The 16010-nt window shown below is 48.1% G+C and overlaps 4 non-coding genes across 4 annotated transcripts; 1 reads left to right on the top strand and 3 right to left on the bottom strand.

Moving 5' to 3' along the window:
* Window positions 1-464: 464 nt before the first annotated feature.
* On the bottom strand, window positions 465-606 carry LOC138231433 (U4 spliceosomal RNA). The gene has a single exon (XR_011186685.1). It is a non-coding gene; the product is annotated as a U4 spliceosomal RNA (small nuclear RNA).
* A 2245-nt stretch (window positions 607-2851) lies between these two features.
* On the top strand, window positions 2852-2923 carry trnag-ucc (transfer RNA glycine (anticodon UCC)). The gene has a single exon. It is a non-coding gene; the product is annotated as a tRNA-Gly (tRNA).
* A 7428-nt stretch (window positions 2924-10351) lies between these two features.
* LOC138231424 (U4 spliceosomal RNA) lies at window positions 10352-10493 on the bottom strand. Its single transcript, XR_011186677.1, has one exon. It is a non-coding gene; the product is annotated as a U4 spliceosomal RNA (small nuclear RNA).
* Window positions 10494-10723: 230 nt separating this feature from the next.
* On the bottom strand, window positions 10724-10840 carry LOC138231491 (U5 spliceosomal RNA). Its single transcript, XR_011186742.1, has one exon. It is a non-coding gene; the product is annotated as a U5 spliceosomal RNA (small nuclear RNA).
* Window positions 10841-16010: the final 5170 nt, after the last annotated feature.

The following is a 16010-nucleotide window of genomic DNA, read 5'->3' as shown; positions in this document are numbered from 1 at the left end:
ACAGTGCCTGAGGCTTTTTACTGTATGTATCGTGTGTGCCGCAACTAGGAGTATACGGCACTCTGCACAGTGTACGAAGTAAATTATTTTCGCAGTAATTAATTTATTATATTTACTATATTTATTATACACGTGTAAATTAATTGCTGCGAAAATAATTTACTTCGTACACTGTGCAGAGTGCCGTATACTCCTAGTTGCGGCACACACGATACATACAGTAAAAAGCCTCAGGCACTGTGTTAGATGTGTTTTCGACGTTATATATGCGTTTGTTAATGTCGTCAATTTTACGGTTGCAATTCGACGTTGATTATACTTCGAGGCGACGTATATATACGTATAGCCGTAATTTCACCGTAAATATACGTATATTCGACGAATCAATGCCCACTGGGAACAAGCTCGCTTCTTTCTACCATGATGTCACCATGACCAAATCTGTCTTTAAACACCTTGCTCAGTCTCTAACGAGACTGTCAAAAATTGCTTTCGCCGATTGTATTGCAAACCGGCGGAAGCGGGGTATTGGGAAAAGTTTTCAACTAGCAATAATCCCGCCTCGGCTAAACCTCACAGGCTACGATACTGCCACTGCGCAAAGCTGACGGTTGCCAGGCAACCGCGGGGATCCTATGGAAATCGTTATCAATCGTCTCATGGCATGTCGTTGCTGTAACGCTTCATATTTGTCGTCTTCTTCTAGCTTGAGGTTTTGAAGAATTTCATGACAGACAAGGGCTCCGTTGGGAACAAAGAAACCCGTTGATTCTTTTCAGCAGCAGAAATACAACCCTTTAAATACAAGATGACAGAACAATGACGAAGGGCATGCCGGGAAGAACTCATGCACTACAGAGGAAAGGGGGCGGGCACGTACAGTTCACATTCAAGCCACAAGTACTCTTCTCGGATGTTGCACAAACAAATCCTAACGTCTTGAAAGCATTGCGGCATGTTTGTGTCCCACTTCCCGTGGCTGCAGGATGACTGACATGAACGGACAAACACAATCTGTGGCGTTTAGCGTGACATAGTCTTGCAGGCATCGTGCTGTCTCACTGCAATACTATACCGCTGGAGGAAACAGTCCATCTGGCCATGAAACTCATTTGAACGTCTAGCTACAGCAACTAACAATATCATGATTTATTCAGGATGTGTGGAATCAGCACGTCCCGGAGACAGCTTCCGAAATCGTGAGCATTCTCTGGTGGTAGGGGCGTTCAAGATGGCGCTCAGGTGGGAGGTAAAGTTTAGTGGTTGAGGATTTTTTTTGAGTTTTTCATGACCTGAATGTTAATTTTTGCTTTTTTTGACTACAGAAAAATAAGGACTTAACACTACTTGTTTAAACTTCAGTTATAATTGAAAGAAAAAAAAACGATTTTTTTTAGGTTTAAGAATTTCGATATGAGTAACACTGGGAAAACAAAAGAGAGTGCTGGGTCTTCGAAGGAGAAGTCTAAGAAACCTCAATCGTATATGTATAGCACTACAAGAAAATTGATGGCAACTAAAGGGAAAAGTGAAGCAGCTGGAGGGGACGTGGAAAGAGTGCTGGAGATGCGCTCGTACGCGAGCGTTCGCAGCCCAAGTGAGACTCAGCTGCCAGAGGAAGAGCCGGAGTCCCTGCCCAGCACACCTGTGAAAACCCCGGCAGCCAAGAGAGGAAGGGGCGACCTGACGCTGGAGGAGCTCCAGACCAACATCTTCAACATGATGGCACAGAGCATGGGTGAGCTGAAGGAAATGATTTGATCTAATACAGTCGAAATCGAAAGTCTTAAAAAGTCCATGGACTGTGTGTTTAAAGAGGTTGAAGACTTAAAGAGTGAAGTAAAAGTTCTTAAACAAGTAAATACCAAACAAGAAAAGCATATTAAAGAACTTGAATTGAAAGTGAACGATGTAGATAGATACCGTCGATGATGGAATTTAAAATTATTTGGAGTTAAAGAGGAACGTGATAAGGACCTTGTTGCAACAGTGAAGGGTATCTGTAAAAGGACCCTGCCGGACCAGGAGGACGTAATATCGGCCATTGACTTTGTTCACAGGCTCGGGAGAGCGAACATGTCTGGGCAAGTGCGCCCCAGATCGATTATAATACAGTTCACCAAGAGGACGGCGAGGGACATGCTGTGGCGAGCGGCGAGGGGGAATGAGTATTTGAATGGGAACAAACTGAGGTTTGCAGAGGACCTGTCTGCCGCGGACAGGAGCACCAGGAACCAGCTGTGGCCCCAGGTTGAAGCTGCCAGAAGAGAGGGGAGGAGAGCCTACTTTGTGGGAGCGAGGGCCTTTGTGGACGGGAAGGAGATTTGCTCCCAGTGACTGCTCAGTTAATGATTATGTTTGGTTATATTTGTTATACCAGTATATACTAGTGTTTCTTTAGTGTTAGTTTGGAATGGTGTAGTTAAGTGTTAAGGACTGTTATAGTTCTGGTTCTTTGAAAAACTCAATAGTTTAGACAGTCTTAGAGTTAGTTATTTGCTTTTGTGTATGTCTTTTTCATGAATGCCAGAGGTACTCGAAATGTTGTTAAAAGAAAAACTGTGTGCTGAGTTTTATTTTTTACAGGAAACGCATGCATGTTGAAACTAAAGTTTATAAATAATTGAGAAATATTAAAGCAAGGAAAATATGATACGTGTAAAATATACAATTTGATCACATAATTACTTAATTACCTCTGGTAGTTAAATGCTTTTTTCTGCTGCGTTTTTTTTCTCTTGTACATGACTCTGATCCTCTTGTTGTATTTGTATTTGTAAATTCTATGTTTAATAAAAAAAAAATTAAAAAAGCATTCTCTGGTGGTGTCCTGCAGGCTTCCTGTGGGTGTGCGTTGGTGGTATAGTGGTGAGCATAGCTGCCTTCCAAGCAGTTGACCCGGGTTCGATTCCCGGCCAACGCAGTGGCGAATGTTTTCAAATGCTGTCATGAGCCTTGGACTGTGACTAGCAAAGCGAAGCCTTTTGAAAGAGCTAAAGCACTGAAAAACGGAATTGAGGGAGAATCTTACAGGGGATTCTGAGCGGTGTCTGCATACACGCAGTCCGATACGGGTGCTGAAAGCTTGAGCTACTCTTAATGTCATGCTGGCTTTCCCCGGAGTAAATCTGTTACATTGAAAGAATGCTTCTCGCAGGTTCAAAAAGGGACCCTTGTTAATTGGAGAAATCAATGATTTCGAATGAATTCTGTATGCGTTAAAAGACAGCTTTACACAGAAAACATGCAGGACACTGCTTATGATGTTTCCCGAGCCGAAACACAGTGCGTTTTTTCAAGCCATCTGACAAAGCCCGCCCACTGAAAACTGCAGCAGATCGTGTAAAGACGTTCAACTTTGTAACTACTGCACGCACAGGAAGCAGAATAAATTCCTCTTTTCAAACTGTCAAAGGTTTGCTTTACGAACGCCGCAGGACATCGCACAATCTCTTTTGAACAGGGACAAACGATTTCTTATGGGGCGCAGTAAGTACTGTTACTGTCACTGCTCGATACCGACGTTGGCCTACTATACCATGTTCAGCCACTGCTAGAAAATGTACGGCTCTAGCACCGGAGCAAACAACAGGAGGGCCGATGTCGAACAGGCACACATGTCAGACATGGAGAGCGATGAGAATGGGATTCGAACCCATGCCTGCAGAGCACAATGGATTAGCAGTCCATCACCTTAACCACTCAGCCACCTTGTCGACGAAACTGGGCTGTCCGGACATGGGTTGGCGCGCTCCAGATGATCTTTTTCTTTTTTTCCCCACGTACTCGAGGGTCATTTTCCTGTTCCACATGTGATTTCAACATTTTCCTTGGGAGATGTCAAGCCAGCAAGCCACTGCTGTGGTTCAGTGGCCAGTGTGGAGTTCAGTGGCCCTGTTGTACACAGAAAGCACATTGAGCTCCTTGGACATGAAAAGTTCCAGATAAAAGCCATTTGTCATCCTTTCTCTTGGTGTCGATGTTGCTATTGTATGTAAAGGTGGCAACTTGCTCAGCGAGCAGGCGGAGCACACACCGAATGCAGATGTGTCTGAGTGGTGTGTCCAAGTGGCTGCAAAAGGACAACACTCCCGGGGCGCCGTGGCTTAGTTGGTTAAAGCGCCTGTCTAGTAAACAGGAGATCCCCGCCTATGGCTAGACTTAATTAAATGCAAGTATTCATTTCCTGTCTTTAACGCGACTTGTTTTTCTTAAAATGGATGCAACTTGCAAAACATGAAATACAAGCCTTGCTAATCAGCGCTAGCGGCTGGCAAAAAAAAGGAGTCAGCTATTTTTTTTTCTTTAACCTTAACCCTGCTAACGGAGAAGAGTTAAACGACCGAGTCTATGCAGCTTAAACGGTGCGCAAGTCGGGTTCTTAGCTGAAAGGGTGGTAAATCACGCTCACCCCAGTCCTTAATCTTTTAAAGAGGATACAAAATTGAACGTAGTCGCCACATCACATACATCCTGTTAAATGATAAAAAGGTAACATCTATCCTCGCTCCAGAGTAAATCTCACGTTGAGGGCATCTTTTTTTTCACTTTACCGTGAGTCGGGCTCGGCTGCACAGAGGAAAGAGCAGAGCAATGAGGTCACAGGGACAGGGGAGTCACACGCTGGCGGTTTGAATACGCGGAAGATCACTGAGGGATCCACAGTATGTGGACCCTCCTTCGCCATCAGTCCACACTCCGGACTCTGAATCCTGCCATCCGAGTTAAGATCTCGGCGGAACCTGAGGCGCAGTTCCTTCTTAAAACGTAATCTGGTGAGCATTTCTGGAATCGCACTTGTATAGATGCAGCCTTTAATGTGTTGCTAGGTTAAAATTGATGACTTCTTGTATTTCAGTAGGCAACTGCCCTCTTGATTTTGGATTTAATTTCTTTATTACAGGGGCGCTTTTATGAAGCCAAGGGACCAGGGAGCTGCCCCAGTACTGGGATGGCCAGTTCGAAATCATAGAAACTATTGTCAATTCCAGTCCCATGTCAGTGCGAGCAGGGATTTTGACATCTTGTTTTGCTATGTTCTGCACCAACAGGCAGGTGGCTCGGCCATTCCGTTCCAGTCTGGGGGTACAACAGACTGCTAGGTTCAGTCTGATAAACTGAGCTGATGGTTGGAAGAAAACCATCTCAGCGTCCATTCTCTGTCCCTTCTTTAGGACAAGGCGTACCGGAAACCCTGCTGTTGACGCAGGAACGATCAGGTCCGATTCGTTTACTACCTGGCAGGCCTGAGGAATCGTCTGACCTGACCGAATGTTCTCGGGGTCACCGCTTAGAGAGTGGGCATCTGGGTCCACCCGTTTCCACAGCACACTGTTTACTGTGTCCAGCTGGGCGCCCAGTCGAACCAATAGGTCTGCACCAATGCAGACCGAATGGGTCAGCTGAGGTGCTACCTGGAAGTAGTGAGCAAACTTCCTTTTTCCGATGGAGATGGAAGCTACACAGCTTCCTTTGCTCCAAATGGACCTATGAGGTGGGGGTGCCCACCACAGAACCTGTGACTGCGTCACCAGGGTCACCTGACAGCTTCGCGACAGGTCCTCGAACAGACCTTCACTGATTATGGACTTCTCAGAGCTGAGGCTAAGAATTACATCATCAACCTGCACTTCTGCCACCTGGACCCCCTCCCACCACCATGGGGTGGTAGTCCTGTACCCCCTGAGGTACCAGGGTGCACAGAAAGGACTCCCATTCATTACCGGACAGGGAGATCCACTCTTCTTCAGGGATGAAAAGGGGGTGTGCTTTACCTGGCGGGTCAAGCAGCTGCTCGGAGCACTGCTCCTGTAGTTGGGAGACCGTGGGAGTGCTGGCCTGGGCAGGACTTCCCTGTAGTTTTGGAAAGCAAGAAGAGACATTTATTCTCGTCCAGAGGAACCAGGAGGAACCTCCAACTCAGCTATAGTGTTCAGTGGGCACTGTGTGATCACAGCATAACCACTGAATCCCCCTTTTTGCTGTGCAACAGGCTTAGGGTTTTTGACCTGAGCCCACAATTTTCCACGCTGGCAGTCCACCAGAGGCTCCAGCCTGTCAAGCAGGTCTTGGCCAATGAGTAGTGGCTCTGTTTTTAACCTAGAGATGTAAACAGGATGCACCACGTTCATTGGCCCGAACCTAAGTGCCACCCACACTCGGTGTGTGATCCTGGCATGATCCTGGGTATAGCTGGAAATATCTATTTTACACGGTTCTACCTTAAGTCTGATGCCTTTTCCTTTCGCTACTCGTTTGAGCTCGCTGAGTAGATCGGCTGACATCAAACTAATTTCAGCCCCAGTGTCAATCAGTGCTTCTCTATCTAAGACGTTTTCAAGAGAAACCTTGATATAAATACGCCTTGCTTTGCCTTTCTGGCTGAGATTCCCTAAGAATTGTTGGAAGCCTGCCTTTTCTTTGACTTCAGGGGCGGGGTCAGCGCCCAACTCAGAGTCACAGCCTTCTTCCAGGCAGGAACCCTCCCACCCAATCAGATAGACTGAGGAAGGGGCTTGGGACGGATCCCCGCCTCCTCCAGTGAGAAGGGGCGTGGTCCCCCTAAGCTCATTCACACTTCTGGCATTCGGTGCGGAAGGTTTACCCTGTCCTGATCTCTCAGGCAGGGCTTGTTCAAGCCTGGCCAGGCGGGCTGCAGTCGACTCCCTTCGTCCAGTCTTATGATAGACTCTGCCTGAGCCCTTGCCTTCCCCGTAGCGCTCACGGCGGCTCTGACGCTTAGTGCGGTCCTGCCTGCCTATTTTGCGCCGGGGCTTAGCGAGCTCAGGAACCTCAGCTGCCTCGAGCTGAGGCGAGTCGTCAACCCTGCTGGCTTTAGTGGCGAACACGGCCGTTTTAGCAGGTTTTCGCTCTGAGGAAGCAGAGACTTCAGCTCCCCAGGCTTTTTGAGCCAACCTTCTAATGTCAGCCATTTTCATCGCTTTTGCATCAGTGTGCATCACAATCATTTTCCTGACTGAGGGATGCAGATTAGCAATGAATAAACCTTTGAAATTCACGTTCTCTTCGCAACCCTCTTCATTCCGCCCTGCAAAATAAGTGCGCCTAAGCCTCTGATAATAGTCGCGAGGGGCTTCAGCTTTTTCGTGCTTAATATGGTGCACAGCAGCCACGGCAGCTATGGGATCGATAAAAGCCGAAAATTCTCCGATCATTGCCTGACACAGCTCCTCAAAGCTATTACAGACCTCCGGTCCTTGTCTAGACATCCACTCGTGGACCGCTCGGCTGGTAGTTTTCCTTACTTACATAGCCTTTTCCTGTTCGGACGCTTCGGGCATAAACTGCAAAGTATATCTCAGCTCATCGATGTAGGTCTCCACATTATTCCCTGACACTGACGGGTCAAACCTTTCTACATCTTTGGCTAACTGCCTCAGGGAGTGGAGGTTAATTTTTACGGTTTCTCCGCGGGCAGGGAGACGGCCGTGATCAGGAGCAGGGGGTCTATGCCTGAATTGACTCGCCCTTGCGTTTCGCGCAGGACTCAGCGATCTCCCCCATGCCGATCCGACCACAGACCCTGGCCGGGAGAAACCTCCTCCCGGCGCGCTGGGTGAGCGCTCCGGGCTGCTAGGTGGGCTGGCATGCAAGTGGGATCTAGTCTATTTTGCTTCCAGTACGGCAGCATCTGACTCCTTTTGCCTTTCCTGGCTGAGCTCATTTAAACTCACAATTTCTTTTTCTTTTTCTTTCGAGCTCGCTTCCAGGTCTCTCCTAGCTACCTCAGCCGCAGTTTCTCTAGCAGACAAGTCATCTAATTTACCTAAAACTTCCCTGAGTCAGTCTTCACTTTCCTCATTTTTCACTCTCTTTTCTCTGATTATATCCAACAACTCGACTCGCTCCGCCTTATATCTTTCTAGCGTTCCCTGAAGCTTTTGAAACTTTGTCAGCTCGGACAAAGACAGTTCCAGCTGTTTAGCTAGATTTAAGGTGAAACTCGATAGGACCAGAACTGCGTTCACAGACACTCCTGTGTTAAGCTGGTTCGCTACCTTAGCTACTAAATCTACTTGCAGCTTCTCAATATCATCAAAGTTCAACTTTTCGATACCACTCCAGTAACCAGGATTGTCGTCGCTAGAAATAGTACTTATAAGCGACTCCACTTCAGACATTTTAGCAGCCATTGTCATTACGTCAGAGAAACTTTAAGAGTATTACTTTTTTTTTTCTTTTTCCAAAATACAGTATGGAATCTAGACACCCGAGCAGATGGATTTCCAATCAGCACACGTTACACTAAACGCTAGAAAACAGGGGGATTTCTTTACGCAGTTATCAGCACACCCGGTATTCGCGTATAGAAGCCGCGGATTCTCATTTCATTCTAAACTCGCCCACCCAGGGACGCCATTAAATGTAATGGTTTGATGGGTTTACTGAGACAATTATTAATTGTAGCAGTAATCACAAGGTTGTTTGTTGGGGCTTTTAGAAAATCAATCGTCAGAACAACTAACAACGCACACACAGAGGTTCAATACACTAGATACATTTATTAATATAAATTGTGCACCAAACATATACTAGTCTGCCTGGATACGAGTGGCAGACCTTACTGTGAGGGTTATCAATATACAAGGTATATAATCCCGAAGAGATGCAAACACAAAGAGATACACAACAGAGAATATATGTCAATATAAATCGTTCGGTTACCAAATCGCTAATCAGTGTTATTACCCACTGTTACTCTAAACTCGGAAGTAAATACATTACTCATGAATTAAATTGATAACAACTTGTGTTGAGGTACAATTAAATTCTCGAGACGCAATGTAGAACATGGGGTTTACTTATCCACTGTGTATGGATTTGGAATTTCCCGGCATGAACACCAAACCAGTTGCAGCCTCTGTTCCAGCGGTTGTCCAATGGGTGTTGTCCCGGCGTCCTCTGGCTACCGGCCAACCAGTCAAGGTGCAGCTCGGAGTAGGACGGGCGGAGGAATCTGACTGCGGCGCGCAGGGCAGTCGTTGCTCCGAGGGGATCTACCAGCAGTCCGGCTGGCTGATAGAAAGTCTCTATGCACAGAGTGTGACCGCGAGTCCTCACAAGTCACTCTTGTGCCTGGGAAGAAGCTGGTTCGTTCCCGGTCCAGCACTGCTTCTGAATAAGCTATTCAGGTTGTCGACGAGGGTCCAACTGTAGGGTCCAACTGTCCAACACAAACACAATCTGTGGCGTTTAGCATGACATAGTCTTGCAGGCATCGTGCTGTCTCACTGCAATACTATACCGCTGGAGGAAACAGTCCATCTGGCCATGAAACTCATTTGAACGTCTAGCTACAGCAACTAACAATATCATGATTTATTCAGGATGTGTGGAATCAGCACGTCCCGGAGACAGCTTCCGAAATTGTGAGCATTCTCTGGTGGTGTCCTGCAGGGCGCCTGTGGGCGTGCGTTGGTGGTATAGTGGTGAGCATAGCTACCTTCCAAGCAGTTGACCCGCGTTCGATTCCCAGCCAACGCAGTGGCGATTGGTTTCAAATGCTGTCATGAGCCTTGGATTGTGACTAGCAAAGCGAAGCCTTTTGAAAGAGCTAAAGCACTGCAAAACGGAATTGAAGGAGAATCTTACAGGGGATTCTGAGCAGTGTCTGCATACACGCAGTCCGATACGGGTGCTGAAAGCTTGAGCTACTCTCAATATCATGCTGCCTTTCCCCGGAGTAAATCTGTTACATTGAAAGAATGCTTCTGGCAGGTTCAAAAAGGGCCCCTTGTTAATTGGAGAAATCAATGATTTCGAATGAATTCTGTATGCGTTAAAAGACAGCTATACACAGAAAACATGCAGGACACTGCTCATGATGTTTCCCGAGCCGAAACACAGTGCGTTTTTCCAAGCCATCTGACAAAGCCCGCCCACTGAAAACTGCAGCAGATCGTGTAAAGACGTTCAACTTTGTAACTACTGCACGCACAGGAAGCAGAATAAATTCCTCTTTTCAAACTGTCAAATGTTTGCTTTGCGAACGCTGCAGGACATCGCACAATCTCTTTTGAATGGGGACAAACGATTTCTTATGGGGCGCAGTAAATACAGACGTTTAAAAAGCTCCACTCATGCCGACAATGCAGCATGAAGAAGCGCAACCTAACATTTGACAGACAAAAGCCGGGCGCCGCTACGAGCAATATGAAATCAAACTGACAGCACACGGCGTTTCGCGCTGACTCAAAAGTGATCTCGACAGACGCTGTTCTCTGCATAACGCTGAAAGAGCTAAAGAGCGTTTCTGTTGAGACGTAACAAGCTCGTTTCTTTCTACCATGATGTCACCATGACCAAATCTGTCTTTAAACACCTTGCTCAGTCTCTGACGAGACTGTCAAAAATTGCTTTCGCCGATTGTATTGCAAACCGGCGGAAGCGGGGTATTGGGAAAAGTTTTCAACTAGCAATAATCGCGCCTCAGCTAAACCTCACAGGCTACGATACTGCCACTGCGCAAAGCTGACGGTTGCCAGGCAACCGCGGGGATCTTATGGAAATCGTTATCAATCGTCTCATGGCATGTCGTTGCTGTAACGCTTCATATTTGCGGCCGGACACTTCCCGCCCCCCAAAGAAAAGAGCGCCAATCAGACAGGCGGAGACCGAGGACTCGCAGAGCAGACGGCCACAGTCGCCGTAATAAGAGCGATTGTGAGTGGTTTTGTTTTCTCTCTTTGACCAGCCCAGCTGTGCCCCACCCGAAGGCAGGGAAGCACAAAAATTGTATGGAACTCATTCATGCTCCTCTCCATGGAAATCTTTAGTAAAAGGCAAAAGATTTGTACGAGATGAAGAGAAACCAGAGTGCGTGGCTGGACAGCTGCAGGAGCCCAGGCTGCCTTCAAGGCCTCTGCCCTGCCGGTCGTGGTTGGCAATGCACCTGGCCTTACAAACGAGCCAGTGGGGCCCGTTCAGCTCCGGGCTCATCGCCTGCGGCTCTCGGCTTACCTGGCAGGGGAGATACCTTGATCAGCCTGTAGTTGGAGTAGTTGGATTGTTTTCTTGTTTTGTGGAAGCAGTGTTTGTTTTGCAGTTTGAGATGGCAACCTTTGGATCCCGCAAGAATGCTGTACGTTTTGAGCTTTTGGATGACCTCTTCATGGATCGTATGCAGTTCAGCAGAAAAGTGTTACAGAAGGAACTTGGCTTTGAACCTCGGCACTTGGATTTCATCTTCGCTCTCCCAGGTCAGAAAGCATTTGAGGTTGTTTTTGCTACCTATTCTCCGTTTGAACAATGTGTGGATGTGTTTGAGGCAAAAAGAGGGAAAGTTCCTGCCCTTGAGAAGATCAACTTGCAGCCTCTGACACAGAGAGAGAGGAAAACGGTGCATGTTGTTATGTTCTCGGAACTGGCAAAGACGGAGGACATTCACACCTGGCTTAAGCAGTACTGCACCGTCCACCATGGAACTGAGGTTAGAGATGTTGACGGTATAAAAACAGGAGCAAGGAAATTCGAGGTTCGCTTGCTACCGGACAATGTCAATGGAGGCTTAAGGCACCTGCCCTCTACAATCCAGCTGGGCGCCTGCAATGGCTATGTTTTTTATGTGGGACAACCAAAGGTGTGTCGGCGCTGTGGTGCTGTGGGACACCTGGCATCGTCCTGCACTGTGAAATGCTGCAAGACCTGTGGCAAACAGGGACATTTAGCCTTTGACTGTTCAATGCTGCCAAAGTGCAATTTATGTGGCTCGGAAGGACACGTTTTTAAGAACTGCCCTCACACCTACGCCAATAAACTCAAAATGAGAAAGGATGAGGCAGTGCTTGTTTCAGCCAAACCGGCCCGAAAAACCAAAGCAAACAACAAGTCAAACAAAGAACCCTTGTTGGACAAAGAGTCTCAGCCTCCAGCCAGGATCAGTCCTGCTGTGGCTCCGGGGCCGGTGGAAGAGAAATCCACTACGCCCCCACAACCGCAGACTGCACCAGACAAGCACGAGGGTTTGAAAACCCCCGAGAACAGCGAGGACCCCTCCCCCACTCCTGCTCCTCAGAACGAGGGCCAGTGTGGGGCCCCCAGGTGGAGCGGGTCCAGCGACGATACCCAGGATTCAGCGGAGCTGCTTTTCTCAGACTCTGCAAGTGCTACAGATGCCCTCCTCTCCTCCATCCAGTCCATCACGGAGGATCTGCAACAGCTGGTTGGTGAGGGGGAAGAGGAGACTGGTGCATCGGCTCCACCCCTTTCCCCTCAGTGCTCCCAGGAGCTGGACTTGAGGAAAAGGAAAAATGACTCTGTTTTCTCCCCGAGCGAGGAGGAAGGAGAGCATGGCGATGGGGACAGCTGGAACCCCTCCACCCCTCCTTCTACCCCCTTCCTTGAAATGGACTCCGTGAATGCTTTTACTGCTGCCACCCTGATGAAGGCTCATTCAGAGGATGGCTGGCAGGAAATTGGTAAGAAGAAAAAGAAAAAGAAGAAGGTAACTGGTGAGACCGAAGAGAAATGTGTTTTGTAAAGACTGGTTCCACTTTCTTATGTAATATGGCTCTAAACAAAATTTCTCTTAACACCAGAGGTATCAATGACAGAGTTAAATGCCAGTGTGTCTTTGATTACCTCCAGCAGAGAGAGGGAGATGTGTTGATGTTGCAGGAGTGTGCTTTAGCCTATCAAGAGAGGTATAAAAGCTTTGAAGATAGGTGGGATAAAGGGCCTTCTGTTTGGTCAGGGGACAATAACAACAGAGCCTCTGGCGTGGCCATTCTTTTCAAAGGATGGGCTTTCAAATTGAAAAGTATTCAGAGGGTCATAGATGGCAGGTTGCTGTGTGTGAATGTGGAATGGGGCACCGTTAACCTGCGGCTAATCAATGTGTATTGTCCTACTGACGTGGGAGGAAGGGTGGAGCTACTCAAGGCACTCTCTCCCCTATTGTTAAGTAACACAGACGTGATAGTGGGAGGGGATTTTAATTGTATCTTAGAGCACACAGACAGGCAGTCTAGCTCTCCGATAAAATTGGATTCCAGCTCACTGGCCCTGCAAAACTTAGTTCAAGACTTTAAACTCTCAGACACATATAGATGTATATATCCCACAACAGCAGGATATACATGGTCAGGGAGGAATAGCAGCTCCAGAATTGACTATTGCTTTGTCTCAGAGAGAGTGAAAGCTGTTGGGGTCACTCTTCAGCCTGTCTTCTTCTCAGATCATCAGGCTTTAGGGTGTAGAGTGGAACTCCAGGGCGGGACTGTCTTTGGCCCAGGCCTCTGGAAACTCAACACAAAGCTGCTAGAGAACGAGGGGGTAGTATCCCGCTACAAGGAGAAACTATCACAGTGGCTGTCCTTGCAGTGTCTGTACGGGTCAGTAGGAGAGTGGTGGGAGGAGGTGAAGATGAGGACAAAGGCCTTTTTCATGGCTGAGGGAAGGAAGGCTGCTGCCAGACGGAGAGGAGTGCTAGCCAGGAAACAGAGGCAGCTGCAGCGTCTCTACACGATGCTGCACAGTGGCTTCGATGTGCTCGAGGATATCACCCTTTTAAAAAAGGATATCCGGAGCATAGCCGTTGAAAGTAGTCGAGGAGTGCTGTTAAGAAGCAGAGTGCAGTTCTTGGAAGAAAATAAGAAGTGTACTCGCTTCTTTTTCAGGAAAGTGGTAGGCTCCAAGTCTGTCATGGAAAGTGTAGTTGATGAGGAGGGACGAGAGAGAACAGAGCCGAGTGCTATCCTCTCCTGCACCGAGGCCTTCTACTCAAGACTGTGCAGCTCTACAGAGTTAAAGGATGAAGAAATTCATTTTTTTACCTCAAAGCTAGAAAACGTTTTGAGTGAAGAAGATAGGGAAGTACTTGAGAGGGATTTGACAGTAGAAGAGCTGAGACAGGCTATGGAGAGCTTACAGAAGGGGAAAACTCCGGGTGCTGACGGGCTCCCTAAAGAATTTTATTGCACCTTTTGGGATCTGCTTCAGGATCCGCTACAGCTCCTATTCGAGGAAAGCTATAAGACAGAATTGCTGCCTGACTCCTTAAGAGAAGGCACTATCTCTCTCTTGTTTAAGAAAGGAGCAAAGAATGACATAAAGAACTGGAGACCCCTCAGCCTGTTAGGCGTGGACACTAAGATCCTGTCCAAAGCCCTTTTCCTGCGCCTACAAAATGTAGTGGCCTCACTGGTAGGGAAAGAACAGACTTGTGGGATAGCAGGACGCCTGATGAGCGACAACCTGGCCTTGTTGAGGGATGTCTGTCTGTACTCTGAGGATCGCTCCCTCCCTCTGTGCATTTTAGGTGTAGACCTAGAAAAGGCCTTTGACCTCCTAAACCGGCAGTACTTTACATCGGTACTTGAGCACATGAAGTTTGGCCCCATCATGAGAAAGTGGATTAACCTGCTGTACACAGGTAGCAACAGCAGAGTAACGGTTAATGGCAATAGATCACGCCCCTTTGAAGTCTGTTCAGGGGTGAGGCAGGGCTGCCCATTATCCCCCTTGTTATTCGTTTTGGCTATGGAGCCCTTAGCCTGTGCCTTGCGCCAGGATCAGGCCATTAATGGGATACCAGTGCCTGGAAGTGGGGGAGGAGAGGTAAAGACATCTCTATACATGGATGACGTCACCCTACTCCTCTCTGACAATGCCTCAATTAGCAGAGCTCTGCAGTGCTGTGATCGGTTCTCTTTGGCTTCCTCTGCAAAAATTAACACATCTAAGAGTGAGATTTTTTATCAGAACTGGAGGGAGCCAAAAGAAGGACATGATCTCAGGCTGCAAGAGAAGATAATTAATTTACAGGTGCCATTCCCCGGCATTGTGGCCATTGTCGGTGCTCACACGCGATAAGATAAGGCGGAGGAGAGCGGGGCATGCCCAGCGCCAGACATTCAAGGAGGGGGCAGTGTGAGGTGAGGTGAGGTGAGGTGAGGTGCGACACGCCGGAGCCCCGACGCAGCTAATGCAGAGCAACTGTTGGACTGGCATCGAAAGGACGTGTGCGCACGGAGCGAGCCTTCCCTGCGGCGGAGCGCGGGAACTTTCTCCCACCTCCCGCTGCAGGAGTTGTGTGCGCTGCAGCGGTGCCGAGAGAAAAGCACAGAAGGCAGCAGGCTCTGGAGAGCAGGTAAGAGACGGAGCCTTGTGGGCAGGCGAGCAGGCCCGTTTTTTGGAAATTGCTGAAAAGGTTTGTTCGGTGTGTGGCAGGCGCACGTCGCGAGCTTGCGTGGCGATCTGCCGGTCTGGAGTTATGCAAATGAGGCCGAATTGCATCCCGGGACATGCTGCGAATGCGCAATGGCGACTGCAGATGTGTAGGAAACGGCGCGCTCGTTTTCTCGTTTTGCCCACACTTTTGAGTGTTAGTGTGGCGTGTGAGTGTGCGAAAGAGTGGGCCCAGCAGGAGGCGGTGGCGTGCGGGGCGAGGAGGTGGCCTAGGCTGCGCAATTTGTGCTGTGGGTGCGGGCCTCTTGCAACTTGGTTTATTTGGTTTATTTATGGTTCGCATAAATAAAACCGGAAAAGAGGAATTTATTCTGCTTCCTGTGCGTGCAGTAGTTACAAAGTTGAACGTCTTTACACGATCTGCTGCAGTTTTCAGTGGGCGGGCTTTGTCAGATGGCTTTTAAAAACGCACTGTGTTTCGGCTCGGGAAACATCATGAGAAGTGTCCTGCATGTTTTCAGTGTATAGCTGTCTTTTAACGCATACAGAATTCATTCAAAATCATTGATTTCTCCAATTAACAAGGGTCCCTTAAAGGATGAGTCAAAGTAACGTCTAATCGGATTAGTTTCCTTTGAGCTGGTTCAGAGTTTGCTCAAGAGTTTACCTTTCACAGATGCGCAAAGAAGAATGTTGGGGGTGCATGCTTCAAGGCGCCTTACAGCTGTAGGGAGTGATTTGAGACGATTCGTGGCGTGTGCTCGTTCCCATATACCGTACGCCCCGGGGTGCAGTGCCAGGATGACGTACAATACTGCTTGGGCACGTAACGGCATTATATGCAAGTGCGGGACGTGAGGGTT

Source organism: Lepisosteus oculatus, unplaced genomic scaffold (genome assembly GCF_040954835.1).
Source record: "Lepisosteus oculatus isolate fLepOcu1 unplaced genomic scaffold, fLepOcu1.hap2 HAP2_SCAFFOLD_60, whole genome shotgun sequence".
Classification (NCBI taxonomy): Eukaryota; Metazoa; Chordata; class Actinopteri; order Semionotiformes; family Lepisosteidae; genus Lepisosteus; species Lepisosteus oculatus.
Note: the sequence above shows the minus strand (reverse complement) of the source record. Positions and strands in the feature narration are given on the sequence as shown.